At 49.4% G+C, this 16,049-nt stretch overlaps 2 long non-coding RNA genes across 2 annotated transcripts; one reads left to right on the forward strand and one right to left on the reverse strand.

Annotated features, from left to right (window-relative positions):
• Window positions 1-1,714: 1,714 nt before the first annotated feature.
• Window positions 1,715-4,253, forward strand: LOC103168608. The gene is made up of 2 exons (XR_003755757.1): window positions 1,715-3,029; window positions 4,065-4,253. It is a non-coding gene; the product is annotated as an uncharacterized LOC103168608 (long non-coding RNA).
• A 3,495-nt stretch (window positions 4,254-7,748) lies between these two features.
• On the reverse strand, window positions 7,749-15,780 carry LOC114807683. The gene is made up of 3 exons (XR_003755756.2): window positions 15,452-15,780; window positions 12,402-12,597; window positions 7,749-7,932 (listed from the first exon to the last, which is right to left on the reverse strand). It is a non-coding gene; the product is annotated as an uncharacterized LOC114807683 (long non-coding RNA).
• Window positions 15,781-16,049: the final 269 nt, after the last annotated feature.

The following is a 16,049-nucleotide window of genomic DNA, read 5'->3' on the forward strand; positions in this document are numbered from 1 at the left end:
TCCAGGAGAAACTCATGGCCACCTTGGGGCACCCCAGGAGGAGAGAACACTCTGCCCCTCTGTAGGTTTCATCGACACAATTCCATTTTCTCTCTCTCTCTGGAAGTCTTAATAAATGCAACTCGATGGAAAACTGCCACTCTCCAGTTTCAGGGAGTACAGAGAAATTCAATATAAAAGGAATTCTATAGCCAGGTGTAACTGCTCCCTGAGCACCCCCTTCTCCCCTTCTTCATCATCTTGATGTTATCTAAGCCCCAGGAACGGCTACAAGGCCAGCGTCTAGGGCAGTTGGAGGAGAATAGAGCTAAAAACTTTTTTTTAAAGTTGTAGTTAAGCGCTTACCAAAAACCAGCCCCTCTACTAGTGCTGGAGTACAATCAGATATCTGATCAGATGTGAGGTAACCAAGTTGCACACAGTCCATGTCTCACCGTCTTCATCCTTCTTTTGCAGATGAGATAACTGAGGCACAGAGAAGTGAAGTGATTCAGATATAAGGCGACCAAGTGTCCATGTCCCACGTGGGGCTCACAGTCTTAATCCTTCTTTTGCAGATGAGATAACTGAGGCACAGAGTAGTGAAGTGACTTGCCCACAGTCACACAGTAGACAAGGGGGCGGAGCGGGGACTAGAACCCAGGTCTTTCCGACTCCTAATAATAATAATAATGTTGGTATTTGGTAAGCGCTTACTATGTGCCGAGCACTGTTCTAAGCGCTGGGGTAGACACAGGGGAATCAGGTTGTCCCACGTGGGGCTCACCGTCTTCATCCCCATTTTACAGATGAGGTAACTAAGGCACAGAGAAGTTAAGTGACTTACCCACAGTCACACAGCTGACAAGTGGCAGAGCCGGGATTCGAACCCATGATCTCTGACTCCTAGGCCCGTGCTCTTTCCACTGAGCCATGCTGCTTCCCAGACCAGGCCAAGTCCCCCTAGGTTCGGATAGAGGGTCGGGTTGGGTAGGATGGAAGGGAGGAGAGGTGGGAATGGGCTCCCAACGCTCAACCCTATGGAACAGTTCCCGGAACTCCCAGACCTTCTTAGGAGCTGCAAGAGATGCCCCAGTCCTCTGCAGCGTGGCCTAGTGGATAGAACACAGGCCTGGGAGTCCGAAGGACCTGGGTTCTAGTCCTGGCTCCACCGCTTTTCAGCGGTGGAACACTGGGCAAGTAACTCAGCGCTTAGAACAGTGCTCGACACATAGTAAGCACTTAACAAGCATCATTACTGTTATTGTACTGCTTTCTCCCCATAAGGGCCTGAGAAAAAAATTTGCACTCTGCTTCTCCCCCACCAACCTCACGAGACCTCTTTCCTGAGCTTCCATCCCGTCGTTCCCATCCTTCTCCCTTAAAATCCAACAGACTGCTGCTCTCCTCTTAATCCCACTTCCCCCAGTTCAGTGCTCACACCCTCGAGGTCCTCAATAAATTCTGTGTCCTACTAGAAGCAGCCCGGCCCAGTGGAATGACCTGGGTTCTAATCCTTGCTCTGCCACTTGTCAGCTGTGTGACTGTGGGTAAGTCACTTAACTTCTCTGTGCCTTAGTTACCTCATCTGTAAAATGGGGATGAAGACATGCTGTGTGACCCTGGGCACTTAACTTCTCTGTCGCTCAGTTGCCTCAACTGTAAAATGGGGATTAAGACCGTGAGCCCCACGTGGGACAGGGACCGTGTTCAACCCCAATTAGCTTGTATCCACCCCAGCACTTAGTACCGTTGGTTAAAAAAAATAGTTGGTTGACATAATCCCTGCCTTCCAGCAGCTAACAACCAAGTAGCCCCCCGTCAGCCTTGGCCAGTGGCCACCCACCCCAGCTGAGAGAGCCGTGGAAGGGAGCAGAGATGAGGGGAAAGGCTGGAAAGAACCAACGAAAAAACAGGTATCCTCAGCCTCTGTGGGGATGTAAATTCCCACTCTGTCCATTTCGGATGGCATTCAGATTGAAGGCATCGAGCCTTGGCCGACATCCCCAGGTATCCGAACAGCTTCTGCCCCTGACCAACTTCTCTGGAATCGTGCCCCAAGGCTGAGCACGGGACTCTTCTCCAGAATGAAAGACAAACCTAATTAAATCTCAATTACAGTGAAAACTCAAGTGATCTGGAAGCCCGGAGGCCAGTTTGGGTAGCAGCCCACATTCAGCAACTGAGTTTTATCTCAGTCCTCCCCTGTTTCACAGCACCCCAGGGGATACCACAGGCCCCCGAGTGCCCTATCGGGGTTCACCTTATTCCCCCAGAGACCTGGGGTCCTCAGAGGAGAAGCAGTGCTGCTAAATCGGCACCGTTTGTTACTCGGGACAGCGTCTTCTTCCGTGTGGAGGAAGAGGAGGGGGAAGGATAGTAGAAGCCCTCGTAGTATTGAGTGCTTACCCTGTGCAAGGCACTGTACTAGGCCCTGGGAAAGAAGTAGATGGACGAAGTATAGATTCAGTCCCTAGACCCTGAGGACTCCCTATCCAAGAATAAGCAGGGGAAGGGGTTAGGAACAGACACTCCCAAAGATGATTAAAAATATAAGACAAGGACGCCGGGAAGCATGAAAAGAGAAGCAAGATTTTAGGCTTTTCCTGGCTCAGACCGAGAGACACAAAAGTGCTCCCCGAGACTGTGAACCTTTTCGAAGTTCTCAAAGTTAAATCAGGACTACTAGGTTTTCTAGGTACCCAGAGTCCAGAGGCAGCATTTTTCCTGTAACCAGGTAGCCGTGGCTGAATTAAAGGAGAAACTGATTACACCTTGACACCATTTTCAGAGTGGAGTAGCTTCCGATCCACGGAACTGCATGGGGAAAAGACAGTCTTCACGCTGTAATCTGAAATTACCCATTCTTCGGTGATGGAGAAACTGGGTTTGTTTGTGTAGGGAGGGATAAAGTAATATTGTATTCGTCTAGCCAACAGATCATTTTTGAGCTGCTCATATCATCGCTGATTGAATGAATGAATCGCTGTGTCGTCTGGGGAGTGTGCTTCCAAACACAGTTACCAGCCTGAAGGAACGCTTAAATTGTGGTACGATGACTTTCTGACCGTGGCTGGGGCACTCTTTCGACGTAGCCGGCTTTCAGCGGCATATTCTGACACCGGCTTCCAGATTCCTGGTCCCGTCCTTGAAGGCGGCAGTGTAGAACAGTTTAACAAAACAATAACTTTGCTCTTTGGGGCCGGCAAAAGCATCGGGCAGACTCCTCCAATTCCTCATACCATCGTGGAGTACACACGATAATTATCATCGTGGGCAGGGAATGTGTCTACCGACTCTGTTGTACTCTCCCAGAGGCTTAGTACAGTGCTCTCCACACAGGAAGAACTGGTTGACTGAAATACTTATTAAATATTTACTCTATGTCTGTCCCAGTCCCTGTCTCATAGACTCACTAGAATGTAAGCTTGTCCCTAGACCCTAAGCTCGTTTTGGGCAGGAAATGTGTCTGTATATTGTTGTATTGTCCTCTCCCAAGCACTTTATTGAGTAAGCGCTCAATAAATACAATTAAATGAATGCAGAGCGCTCGGTCTAAGAGGGAGGGAAATTGTTCAACCCCCATTTTACAGATGAGGAAACAAAGGCACAGAGAAGCGAAGCGGCTTGCCCAAGCTAACACAGCAGGGAAGCGATGGTGCCGGGACTAGTGTCATAATAATAATAGTAATGATGATGATATTTGTTAAGCGCTTATTATGTGCCACGCACTGTTCTAAGCGCTGGGGGAGATACAAGGCAATCAGGTCGTCCCATGGGTAGCTCACAGTCTTAATCCCCGTTTTAAAGGTGAGGCAACTGAGGCACAGAGAAGTTAAGTGACTTGCACAAGGTCACAGAGGTGACAGGTGGTGGAGCCGGAATTAGAACCCACGACCTCTGACTCCCAAGCCCGGGCTCTTTCCACTGAGCCACTCTGCTTCTCTACCATTACACTCTTACCACTCAGCCACGATCTAGAACTACAGACAGACACACGCAACGAGAGCCTCTTTTACGGTCTGATTGGCAGACCAGGTAAACGATGTCCTCCAGCGCAAATTATCCTTGGTTCTACCTGGCAGAAATCAAGCTACCTGGAGGAAGCGGCTGCCGGGACTTGTGACAACTGTGAAAACTTAACGACAACGGCCTTTTTACAGACAGTTTGCAGAAGGATATCACGGTTATGTAAACCTTGTCTGGGTAGCAAGTCTTCTGGCCGTGAACATTTCACTAGTCTGGAAAAAAACCATTAAAAGATTATTCTGGAATATGGGGTTTTCTAGTTTCACTTAATAACCTAGATCAGTCAATCGATCACACTTCTTGAGAATCTGACTATATGCAGAGCACTGTATTGAGTGCTAAAGAGAGTAAAATATAATGGATTTATGGAGCACTGGGGGGGAGCATTGCACTAAACATTTGAATGGGGAAGAATCCATTTACTTTGATTTCTACCTCTCAATTCATTGGTAAAAAATGAGAGTTGGTGTGCCCTCAAACCCCAGATTTAATTTTTAAATGTTGTTAATTTCTCCCTAAGTCTCTCCTTAAGTTAATTTCTCCACTGCCCTAAGGAAGCTAATTTGATGTATGGATCCGTTCCACTTCTACTGCCAAAGTCAATTTTGTGCATTTGCGTAAAGAATTGTTCACCTCTCCACTGTCAGCAATGTAATTTACAAGGATTTTGGAGTGGGATATAGAAAGATTCGGTCAATCGAACAAGCAATGGTATTTTTTGAGCACTTTCTCTGTACAGAGCACTGTACGAAGTGTTTGTGAGAGTACAGTACAACAGAATTAGCCGACCTTGTTCCCTGCCCATAATGAGCAAACATTATCAGATGAGTCAGAAATGGGGTTTTTGTTGGTTGTTTTTTTTTTTAAAATCGGAGGAATTCCCCTCTCTCCACTCCCTTGGCGCTTCTTTGGGCAGCTGGTGCCTGAGGTCATTTTTTATTTACCACTTGTGTGAGATTGCCCATTCTGTTCATTCTCTCCCCCCAAACCAGAAAAACCAGCCTGTTCTTAAGTGTTGGATTAATCCCGGAGTCCCATCCTGACCTCTAGCTGCTCCTGTTGGACTTCCCCCCCTGAGCTGAAATTTCTTTGTCCATGTTCAATTTAGGTCCCTCAGCGAGCTGGGGCTTGTTGTTAGGATACTTAGGCACGTCGTGGAGTCCCAAATTCAGCTCCTTGTGGGCAGGGAATGTCTGTTTATTGTTCTGTTGGACTCTCCCAAGAGCTTGTACAGTGCTCTGCACACAGTAAGTGCTCAATAAATACAATTGATTGACTTACTGACCCTACTCCTCATCCCCCACTCCTTTTTTTAATGGGTTTTGTTAAGCGCTTGTTGTATGCCAGGCATTTTACTAAGCGCTGGGGTAGATACAAGCTAGTCAGATTGGACACAGTCCATGTCTCACGTGGGGCTCACAGCCTCAATCACCATTTTACAGAGGAGGGAACAGAGGCCCAGAGAAGCGGAGTGGCTTGCCCAAGGTCACACAGAAGACAAGTGGTGGAGCTGGGATTATCCAAGAGTGAAAGAAGAGTCGGCCGAGGCTGGATGGTGGCCTCCGTCCCGATTTCCATCAACAAGGATGTGGTTAGCAAGGCTGGATCGACATCCCGCGGGCTCCCGGTCTAATTGATTTTGTGGCGCCCCTATACGACACCCGATGTGACTGTCTCACCGTCTGGGAAGACACTAAAGCCCTTTCTCTGGCCGAGTCCGGGAGAGATACAAGCTGATCAAGTCAGACCCAATCCCTGTCCCACATTAGGCTCCCAGTTTTAAGCTTCATTTTACGGATGAGGGAACTGAGGCACAGAGAAACGAAGTGACTTGCCCCAGGTCACCCAGCAGGCAGGTGGTGGAGCTGGGATTAGAACCCAGATCCTTCTGACTCTCTCTCGGTCAGGCCACGCTGCTTCTCGTACGCTGGGGAGAGTGAAGTCTCCCCACTACCTTCCAGAGGTGATGGCAATCTGGTCTCCTCTGTGGGTCCCCCTTAGGGCAGACCCGCCTCGCCTGTCTAGACATGCTGATGGGCACCCGACACGCTTCAGACACTGTACCAGATGGCGGCCCATTTACCGAGCGAGAAGCAGAGCGCGTGCAGCAGGCCGATTTGCTACAGGTTAGCATATGTGGGGAAAACCTTCGTGAGAAGCAGCCCGGCCAGCTGTTTGCTCAGACAGAAGGAGAATTCTGAGGCCGGTGCAGAAGTCGTGTTCTGACCCTGGGTCCCGGATCAGTTTTGCGTCATCAGAAGGTGAGATCTGGGAGGGGACTGGCTCCCGGCAAGACGCGTCGCTAAATCCATGACCTGAAGAAGTCCTCGGAGACTCGGGACTGTATCAGATCGACGGAAAGAATCCTGTCCGTTTTGCAGACGGTCCGAGCTCTTACGTGGCCGTGAAACTGCTGCCCGGAATATCTGCAAGGGGCGGGCTTCGTGACCTCACCGCCTCATGCGCTGAACGTGTTCGGAGGGCCAGGACCTCCAGTCTGAAGAAGTCTAAACACAGAGGAAGCCATTTTCTTGGACCAGCTCTGTGTTTAGACCAACCAGAGCTGGACCGAGAAAATGATAACTGTGGTATTTGTGAAGTGCTGAGTGTGTGCCAGGCACCGTACCAGGCGCTGGGGTGGATACGGGCAAATCGGGTTGGACACGGTCCCTGTCCGACGTGGCGCTCCCAGTCTCAATCCCCATTTTACAGATGAGGTAATCGAGGCATAGGGAAGTGAAGCGACTTGCCCAAGGTCACCCAGCAGACAAGTGGAGGAACGAGGATTAGAACCCATGACCTTCTGACTCCCAGACCCGTGCTCTATCCACGAAGCCTCTTTAGAGGTACCATTTCAATCAATCAATCAATCAACCAATTAATCATATTTAGTGCGAGCTTACTGAATACAGAGCATTGTACTAAGCACCTGGGAGAGTACAATATTACAGAGTTGATAGATATGTTCCCTGTGCACAGAAGCTTACAGTCTAGAGGGGCTTTCGGTTGACTATCGGTTAGTCAATCTTGTCTATTGAGCGCTTACTATGTGCTGAGCACTGTACTAAGCTCTTGAGGGAGTACAATAAACAGATTCATTCCCTGCCCACAATGAGTTTACAGTCTAGAGGGGGAGTCTGACATTAATATGAATAAATTATGGATACGTACATAAGTGCTGTGGGGCTGGGGGGGGGGGGGAATGAATAAAGGGAGCAAGTCAGGGCGACGCAGAAGGGAGTGGGAGAAGAGGAAAGGGGGCCTTAGCAAGGCCTCTTGGAGGGGACGTGCCTTGCAGTTTCCAAATGCTTAGTACGGTGCTCTGTTCATAGTAAATGCTCTATAAAAACCAATGATTGATTGGTGGGATTATACTGGAAAGAGCTGAGTGTTTTCCTGCAAGAAACTCCCATCGGCCGACCCCTAGCTCACGTCTTGCCTCTGCCCTCCCTCAAATCCGACAAATGATTACTCTCCCCCGCAACTTCAAAGCCTTTTGAAGGCCCATCTCTGCCAAGAGGCCTTCCCAGACTAAGCCCCACTTTTCCTCATCTCCCACGTCTTTCTGCCTCACCCTGACTTGCTCCCTTTGCTCTTCCCCTCTCCCAGCCCCACAGCACTTAGGTATATATTTGTAATTTTATTTTATTTATTTGTATTGGTGTCCATCTGCCCAACTCTAGACTCTAAACTCGTCGTGGGCAAGGAATGTGACTGTTTATTATTGAAACATACTCTCCCAAACGCTTAATACAGTACTCTGCACACAGTAAGCACTCAATAAATACGATTAAATGAATGAATGGTCAGTGGACACGTAGAGAGCCGACAGCAGGGTGATCTCTGCTTGGTTACTAGATGACAAAATTCGGCATCGATCTTCCAGTCCCATAGGGGTAGCCATATTCTCCTCATTCTCGCAGCCTAGAGTAAAACAGTATTAGAGAAAACTAGAGAATTAGATTCTTCTACTGGCTGCTCCAGCACACGCTACATGAGAGATTATTTCTAGTATTCATTATAATTATTTCAGGATTTAATTATGAATGTTCGTTCAGTGATATTTATCGAGCGCTTACTGTGTGCAGAGCACTGTACTAAGCACGTGGGAGAGTACGGGACAGCAATAAACAGGAACATCCCCTGCCCACAATGAGTTTACAGTCTAGAGGGGACTGTTCACTTGTTTGGCTTTTTTACAGCTCATCGATGTATTTGCCTGCTTGCTTGTTTATGTCATTTGTCAATTTGTCATTTTAGGAACAGTGTAGCCAAGAGGAAAGAGAACAGGCCTGGGAGTCAGAAAGCATGTCCTCTGTTCCTATTCTACATGGGGCTCACGGTCTTAATCCACGTTTCACAGATGAGGTCACTGAGGCAGAGTGAAGTGACTTGCCCAAGGCCACCCAGCACCAGACAAGTGGCAGAGATGGGATTAGAACCCAGCTCCTTCTGACTCCCAGGCCCGTGCTCGACCCGCTACACCATGCCGCTTCTCCGATCCTGCCTATTAACTCTCTTCTACCCTCCCAAGTGTCCGTACGGTGCTCTGCACGGAAGAGGCGCTCAATACGCAGCACTGATTGATTGAGAGGGTGGCTGTGAAAATATTTTTGCTAAATGAATTTTGGGCTTCCTTAAATAATGGAACCAGATAGGTTCCCTGAGGAGAAAAGTTTTGCCAGAGGAAAAGAATGGCAGCTTTAAAAAAAGCTGAATAGAACACAAGGAAGATGGAAGAAGAAGCAGGGGCTCTGCTTTAAAAAAAATCACTTTATATGGGGGTCTAGGAGAGTTTATCGGTGGGGAGGGAGAGGTCAAAGAGCATCTGCACATTTTGGCAAAACCGGGGTCACGGGTAATGACAAGAGCATGCCAAAAGGAGGAGGTAGAGGCTTTTAGATGTCAACTTTTCCAAGGCCAAATGGGGAAATTCCCTGGAGAACACGGGCAATCTTCACAAGGACTCTGAAATAATACCGTGTGAGCGCACGTGGAATTTGGGTGAAGGTGCTACTTGAAGTCTTCCCCGGCCATACATTTGAGCAAGTCCATAGATTCATTTGCAACCCTCTAGAAAAGCATAAACGCGGAGGAAACCACTGGGGATAATCGGATGATAAGGTAAGTGCCAGAGGGGGGCCGATGGGTTCGGACGGCGTCGGGTGCCGGGAAATTAATTGGGGAAGATTTGTTGGAGGAGGCCTCTGAATTGGGAGAGAGCCGCCATCTGACGTGAACGAGGAGGGAGATTCAAACTGGGAAACACTGTGAGTTAAAGGATGGAGGTGGAACGTAAAGAGAAGCGGTGTGGCTTAGTGGAAAGAACATGGGTCTGGGAGTCAGAGGATGTGGGTTCTAATCCCGGCTCCGCCACGTGTCTGCTCAGTGAGTTTGAGCGAGTCACTTAATTTCTCTGTGCCTCATTTCCTAATCTGTAAAATGGAGATTAAGACCGTGAGCCCCAGGTGGGACAACCTGATTACCTTGTATCTGTCCCGGCGGCTAAGAACAATGGTAGGTACATGCTAAACGCTTAACAGATACCCTAATAGTAATCAGGATCAAAGAGAAAGCTGACTTGGAAGGAGTGAAGCCGTTAGGGGAACGGTGGGTGAACAAAGAGGACAGATAAGGTGGGGTGAGTTGGGAGAGAGTGTATTCACTCCGAGTGATTAGTACAGCGCTTTGCACACAATTAGAGCCTAATAATTGTATTTGTTAAGCACCACCAGATAATCAAGTCCCACGTGGGACTCCCGGTCCCAAGGAGGAAGGCCAACAGGTATCGAATCTCCACTTCGCAGATGAGGAGACTGAGGCACAGAGATGTTAAGGGACTGGCCCAGGGTTACACGGCAGGCAAGTGGCAGAGCTGGGATGAGAATTCAGGTCCTCCGATTCCCAGGCCCGGGTTTTTTTCATTAGGCCACGCTGCTTCTCTAAATACTATTTGGAGGATCGTACTATTTATTTAAATAGCAATAAATGCTGTTTCTACAACTACTACTTGAAATTGATGGTGAGGAGTTTTTGTTTGAGGCAGGAGACATAGGCCGGTGCTTTGAGTTGGGGCGGATGTGGAAGGGAGATTCTGGAATTATAGGGTTTACACCTTGGGAGGGCGGGAGTGGAAGGGCAAACACTGGCTGGGGAAAGGGATAATGATAATAATTATGGTATTTGTTAAGTGCTTACTATGTGTCAGGCACTGTGCTAAGCGCTGGGGTGGGTACGAGTAAATCAGGTTGCATTCGGTCCCCGTCGACTCACGGTCTCAATCCCCATTTTACAGATGAGGTAACCGAAGCCCAGAGAAGTGAGGTGACCTGCCCGAGGTCACACAGCAGACAAATGGTGGAGCTGGGATTGGAACCCAGGTCCTTCTGATTTTCAGGCCTGTGCTCTATCCACTAGGCCACACTGCTTCCTTGACGGAACGCAATATCCAGGGGATACTTTTCTTAAAAGAAGTCAGATCAATTAATGGTATTTATCGAGCACTAACCGTGTGCAGAGCACTGTGCTGAGTTATTGGGAGAGTGGGACACAATAAAGTCGGTAGAAACATTTCCTGCCCACGATGAGCTTAGACTGGAAGATGAGTTTATATCCAAATGTCCTAGGGCATGTGTGAAACAATTTTTTGTATTTGTTTTCTTTGGTGTGTTATTGCTGCGCTTTTCCGCTGGCATACGACCAACCGGTATTAAAATACCGATAGAACTGTGTATACTGTAGAGGAGACTAGATCAACTTTCTGGGAGCCAGAAGGACCTGGGTTCTAATCCCGGTTCCGCCTCTTGTCTGCTGTGTGGCCTTGGGCAAATCACTTCGCATCTCTGTACCTCAGCGACCTCATCTGTAAAATAGGGATTAAGACTGTGGGATTGCCACATGGGACAAGGACTGTGTCCAACCTGATTAACCTGTATCCATTTCAGTGCTGAGCACAGTGCATGGCACATAGTAAGTGCTTAACAAATACCATTAAATTAAAAAAATAAATTCAATACCCACCCCTGCCTGCTGCCTTGCAGTGTCCGGCATTGGTCACGGGGGGAGAAGGTCGATCCAACCATACGCAGCGTAACCCATTACCGTTAATGGTGCTATCTATTAAGCCCTATGTGCCAAGCACTGTGCTAAGCTCTGGGGTAAGGTACAAATGATCGGCTCACTCACGGTCCCTTTCCCGCACAAGACTCACAGGCTTTGAGGGAGGAAGAAGGGGCCTTAAATCCCCATTGTACATCCGAGGGAGCTGTGGCGCAGAGAGGTTAAAGGCCTTGCCCAAGTTCACCCAGCAGGCAAGTCGTTATTATACAAAATATTAAGGGCAAGTCCTGCTGGAGATAGGATACACCTCTCCCCTCCCCCTTAATTAAATAAGTTTAACGAAGGCAACCTCAATCTGCTTTTGATAGAGGCCTTGCTCTCTCTCTGAGCTGCTGTATTTGGGGATGGAATGAGGCAAGGAGCTGGGTACGGGGGGAAAAAATTGCTTCTCATCGACACATGGGTGACTCTCACCTTCAACAGTGTCCTTGTCCAACAGGAAGGACAGTTACAGATGGATGGTCAAAATGGGATTTGATTGTTTTTTTTTTTTTTGGTGGGGAATGGGGTATGTGAACCTTCCAGTTGCCATATCTCTTTTTAGAGTACAGCTAAGGAGACACACTGGTCAATCAGTCAATCGTATTTATCGAGCACTAACTGTGCGCAGAGCCCTGTTCTAAGGGCTTGGGAGAAAACAATGTAGCACTGGGTAACAGGAGATGACCTCCCACTGGCTACCGCCTTTGTATACAGATTACATTCGGAATAGCCTATTCTGTTTATGTTTTTTAAAATGGTATTTGTGAAGCACTCACTATGTGCCAGGCACTGTACTATGCACTGAGGTAAATGCAAGATAGGTTGGACACAGTCAGTGTCCTACTTAGGGCTCCAGTTTCAATTCCCACTGGAGGTAGCCGAGGCCCCGAGAAGTGAAGTGACCTGCCGAGGTCACACAGCGGACGAGTGGCGGGGTCGGGATTAGAACCCAGGTCCTTCTGACTCCCAGGCCCGGGCTCTATCCCCCAGGCAACTCTGCTTCTCCTTTTCCTGATACAAGTCAGTTCCAAGACAAACCACTGTTAGTACTGAAATTCAGATAGCGCTCTAAATGGGACATAGTCGTTTATGGGCAACGTTAATAAAGTCGACAATAGATTGCAGAACAGATGACTCAATTGAGCTTTTCATTTTGTTACCCATCTTCGTATAGCACTGGAAGAGGAGCTTTAGAGAATATTCCTCCACCAATTACCATTTGTGAAATTTCAAATACAACTACACTCTATCTGGGAAATTACATGTATAGAACATTAAGGTCAACTTTATACCTTTGATTTTCTTCACATTCTTCCGTTTCATTAACGGGAACTTCATTTTGAAATCAATGCGGTTTTAGGACTAGGAAACGGTTGACTTCATTTTCTTCCTGTTATCTCCGTGTTTTATATTGTCGGAGATCACCGTGTTCAGTAAACTTGTCACTCCACAAAACAAGGTCACACACCTCCTCCCCAGGTCACAGTTCTAAAGTAAAGCACAGCCAGAGTTCCGGGAAATGCAAGAATTTCAGCAAAGAGGTTGGAGAAACGGCCCTGTACCCAACGCCGTTACATTGTGCTCTCCCAAACGTTCAGGACAGTGCCGTGCACATAGTAAGCGCCCAGTAAATATGATCACAATGTACTTTTCCAAGCAGTATAGCATTCTGCACATAGTAAGTGACCATTGATCGACTTGTGGCAACTGGATGTCTTCAGGTATAATAAGCTGATGCAACTTCAGTTAGGTGAGATGGAAAGACTTGACTGGACTGGGAATTATCCTACTTTCCAGTTTTTCCTCAGTCACGCTGATAAATCTCGTCCTTTATATACAGGAGTATAATTTGAACACTTGAGAGTTGAAATGAGGTCGATGCGCTTAGCACTTTGTGACCTAACCCTGGCTCATATCATACCTACTATCCAACGGCAGAAACCTGGGTTGAAAATCAAAAATGTCCCAGTCATTTCAACCCACCGTGTGGTACAAAAGAACGAGGGCTTCCCTCGTGATCCGTTTTTGGATGAGACACCTTGATCGTTCATTCGTTCAATCGTATTTATTGAATGAATTTATTCAGTTTATCCCCATTTATCCGTGGAGAGGGTATGGGAGTCTCCCGCCCCACCTGCAGGGTATCAAGGGTGAAGAAAATGGGGAGATAGCAGTAAACAGTAGTATTTATTGAGCTCTCTCGGGGCACAGTAAACTGTAAGCGTTTGGGAAACAACACAGTGACGTGTTCCCTGCCCGCAAGGATCTTATCTTCTAGTGGAAGAAACGGACAAAAGAGTGCAACAGACATTCAAAAAAACAACCCAAAACGAATCAGAACAAGTCACTGAATGTAGACTTAAATATACCTTAAGTACCCAACAGCTGAGGTTGCTGAGGTTCCCATAAATGCTGGGAAAATGGCTGATAGGTTTGTACCGTTTGGGGGATTAAGGTGGGATTTTAGGGAGCTTATGAATAAAATAACAATGTGTTGTTGGTTAAACTCTATGTGCCAAGCACTGGACTGAGTGCTGGGGGAAGTACAAAAAGGTGAAAGCCAAGGGATCGCTTCAAGTAAGTGGAGGAGATTGACAAGTTATTTTCCTCCTCTGAGAAGCGGCCTGGTGTAGCGGATAGATAGAGCACGGGCCTGGGAGTCAGAAGGTCATGGGTTCTAATTCCGCATCGGCCACTTGACTGCTGGATGGCCTTGGGCAAGTCACTGCGCTTCTCTGTGCCTCAGCTACCTCATCTGTAAAACGGGGATGGAGCCTGTGAGCCCCACGTGGGGCGAGAACTCTTGTCCAGCCCCCTTTTGCTCCTATCCAGCCCTGCGCTTAGTACAGTGTCTGGCCCAGAGGAAGAGCTTGAGAAATACCACAGTTATTGCATATAGTAAGCGCTTAACAGATACCGTAATTATTATTATTTTTATTGTTACTCTTCCATCGAGGGCCGAAGAGGAAGTGGCCCTAAATTAGAGCAGGGGAGGTTGTGTTTGGACATTAAGAAGCAGCTCCTTAATCGTGAGCAGGATGAAGGACGATGGGAACGAGGTAGCAGAGGGCATAATAATAATAATGATCATTATTAATAATGTCGGTATCTGTTAAGTGCTTACTTTGTGCCGGACACTGTGGACGGGGTGGCTACAAGCAAATCGGCGAACAGGGTAGCAGAGGGCATAATAATACTACTAATAAATAATAAGGATGGTATCTGTTAAGCACCGACTATGTGCCAGACACTGTGGACGGGGTGGCTACAGGCAAATTGGCGAATAAGGTAGCAGAGGGCATAATAATGCTAATATTAATAAATAATACTGATGGTATCTATTAAGCCCTTACCATGTGCCAGACACTGAGGACAGAGTGGCTACAAGCAAATCGGCGAACAAGGTAGCAGAGGGCATAATAACAATAATTAATAATAACGACTGTATTTATTAAGCGCCGACTATGCGCCAGACACTGCGGACGGGATGACTGCAAGCAAATCGGTGAACAAGGTAGCAGAGGGCATAATAATAATAATTAATAATAATAATGAGGGTATTCGTGAAGCGCCGACCGTGTGTCAGACACCGTGGACGGGATGGCCACCGGCAAATCGGGGAACAAGGTAGCAGAGGGCATAATAATAATAATAATAATAATAAATAATACTAATGACGGTATTCGTGAAGCGCCGACCGTGTGCCAGACGCCGTGGACTTGGTGGCCACGGGCAAACGGGCATCAAGGCCTCGCAGGTTTTCCCTGGATGATTTCAGGCATCCACCCCCCTGGAGTGCGGGGGTCCGGCCCCGCCGAGCCCGTCCTTCCCCCCGGCCCGATCCCTTCTGGAATTCTGGAATTCCTAAAGCCCTTCCACCCGCCGGGATTTGGAAATACGTACCCGCCCGGGATTTTTTTTTTTTTTTTTAGTATTCTCTGCCCGGAGGAGATGCTCGTCTTGGCAGCCAGGGAGGGATGTGGATGACAGGAGGCCCATTCCCCTCCCTCCCGGTACCCGGCTTGGGCCTGTGTGTGGCTCCCGGTGGGGGCCCCTCCCCCGCCCCTCGATTGATGGATACTGGGTAGACTCCCCTCCCCATCCCCCTCCTCCCCTTCATCCCCCTCCTCCCCCCCCCCCCGGACCACCCCCCACCCGCTCCAGCCACCAGGCCCCATCCTGCGGGACGTCGGCAGCCGGGAGGGCTCCCCGGAGGGGGCTTGGGCGGGGGGGGGGTGGCCTCGTCCAGCCCCCTCCTCCTCCCTCCTCCTCCTTTTTCCCTCCTCCTGCTCCTCCTCCTCCTCCTCCTCCTCCCTCTGCTCCGGGGGAATGCGGCACTCACCTTGCCAGCGAAGCTCGGAGGGGGAGCATCCTTGGGCTTCACCGGGAGGAGGCCGGGGTCCTAGTGGCCCCCAAGCCCCTCTCCCTCCTCCTCCTTTCTTCCTCCTCCTCCTCCGGTGGGGCAGGGGCAGTGCCCACCCCTTTCTGCGGGCGAGGAGGAGAGGGGGGCGGTGGGCGAGGGACTGACGGCTTTGCTGTGATAGGCGCCGGGACCGGGAAGGGACCGGCGGGCATCGCCTGGCATCGCCTGGCATCGCCTGGCATCACCTCCGGGAGGCGGCGGGCGCCATTGCCGGCGGGGCTCCGGGCGGGGGCGGGCCCGGAGTCGCCCCCCACCCCCGAGGGCTACTCGTAGGACGCCCCCGGCCGGAGCCGGAGCCGGTCCCGCCCTCCCGCGGACTGCGTGCGGGACGCCCCGGGCGGAGCCGGTCCTCGCGCGGCCCGGACGACGCCCCCAGCCGGACCCGGTCCTCGGGCTCCTTGCAGGACGCCCCCCGCCGGACGACCGCCGGCTGGACGCCCCCCGGCCGGACCCTCGGGCCACCTGCAAGACGCCCCGGGCGGACCCGGTCCTCGGACGGCTTCTAGGACGTCCTCCG

The sequence above is a fragment of the Ornithorhynchus anatinus genome, chromosome X3 (genome assembly GCF_004115215.2).
Source record: "Ornithorhynchus anatinus isolate Pmale09 chromosome X3, mOrnAna1.pri.v4, whole genome shotgun sequence".
NCBI lineage: Eukaryota > Metazoa > Chordata > Mammalia > Monotremata > Ornithorhynchidae > Ornithorhynchus > Ornithorhynchus anatinus.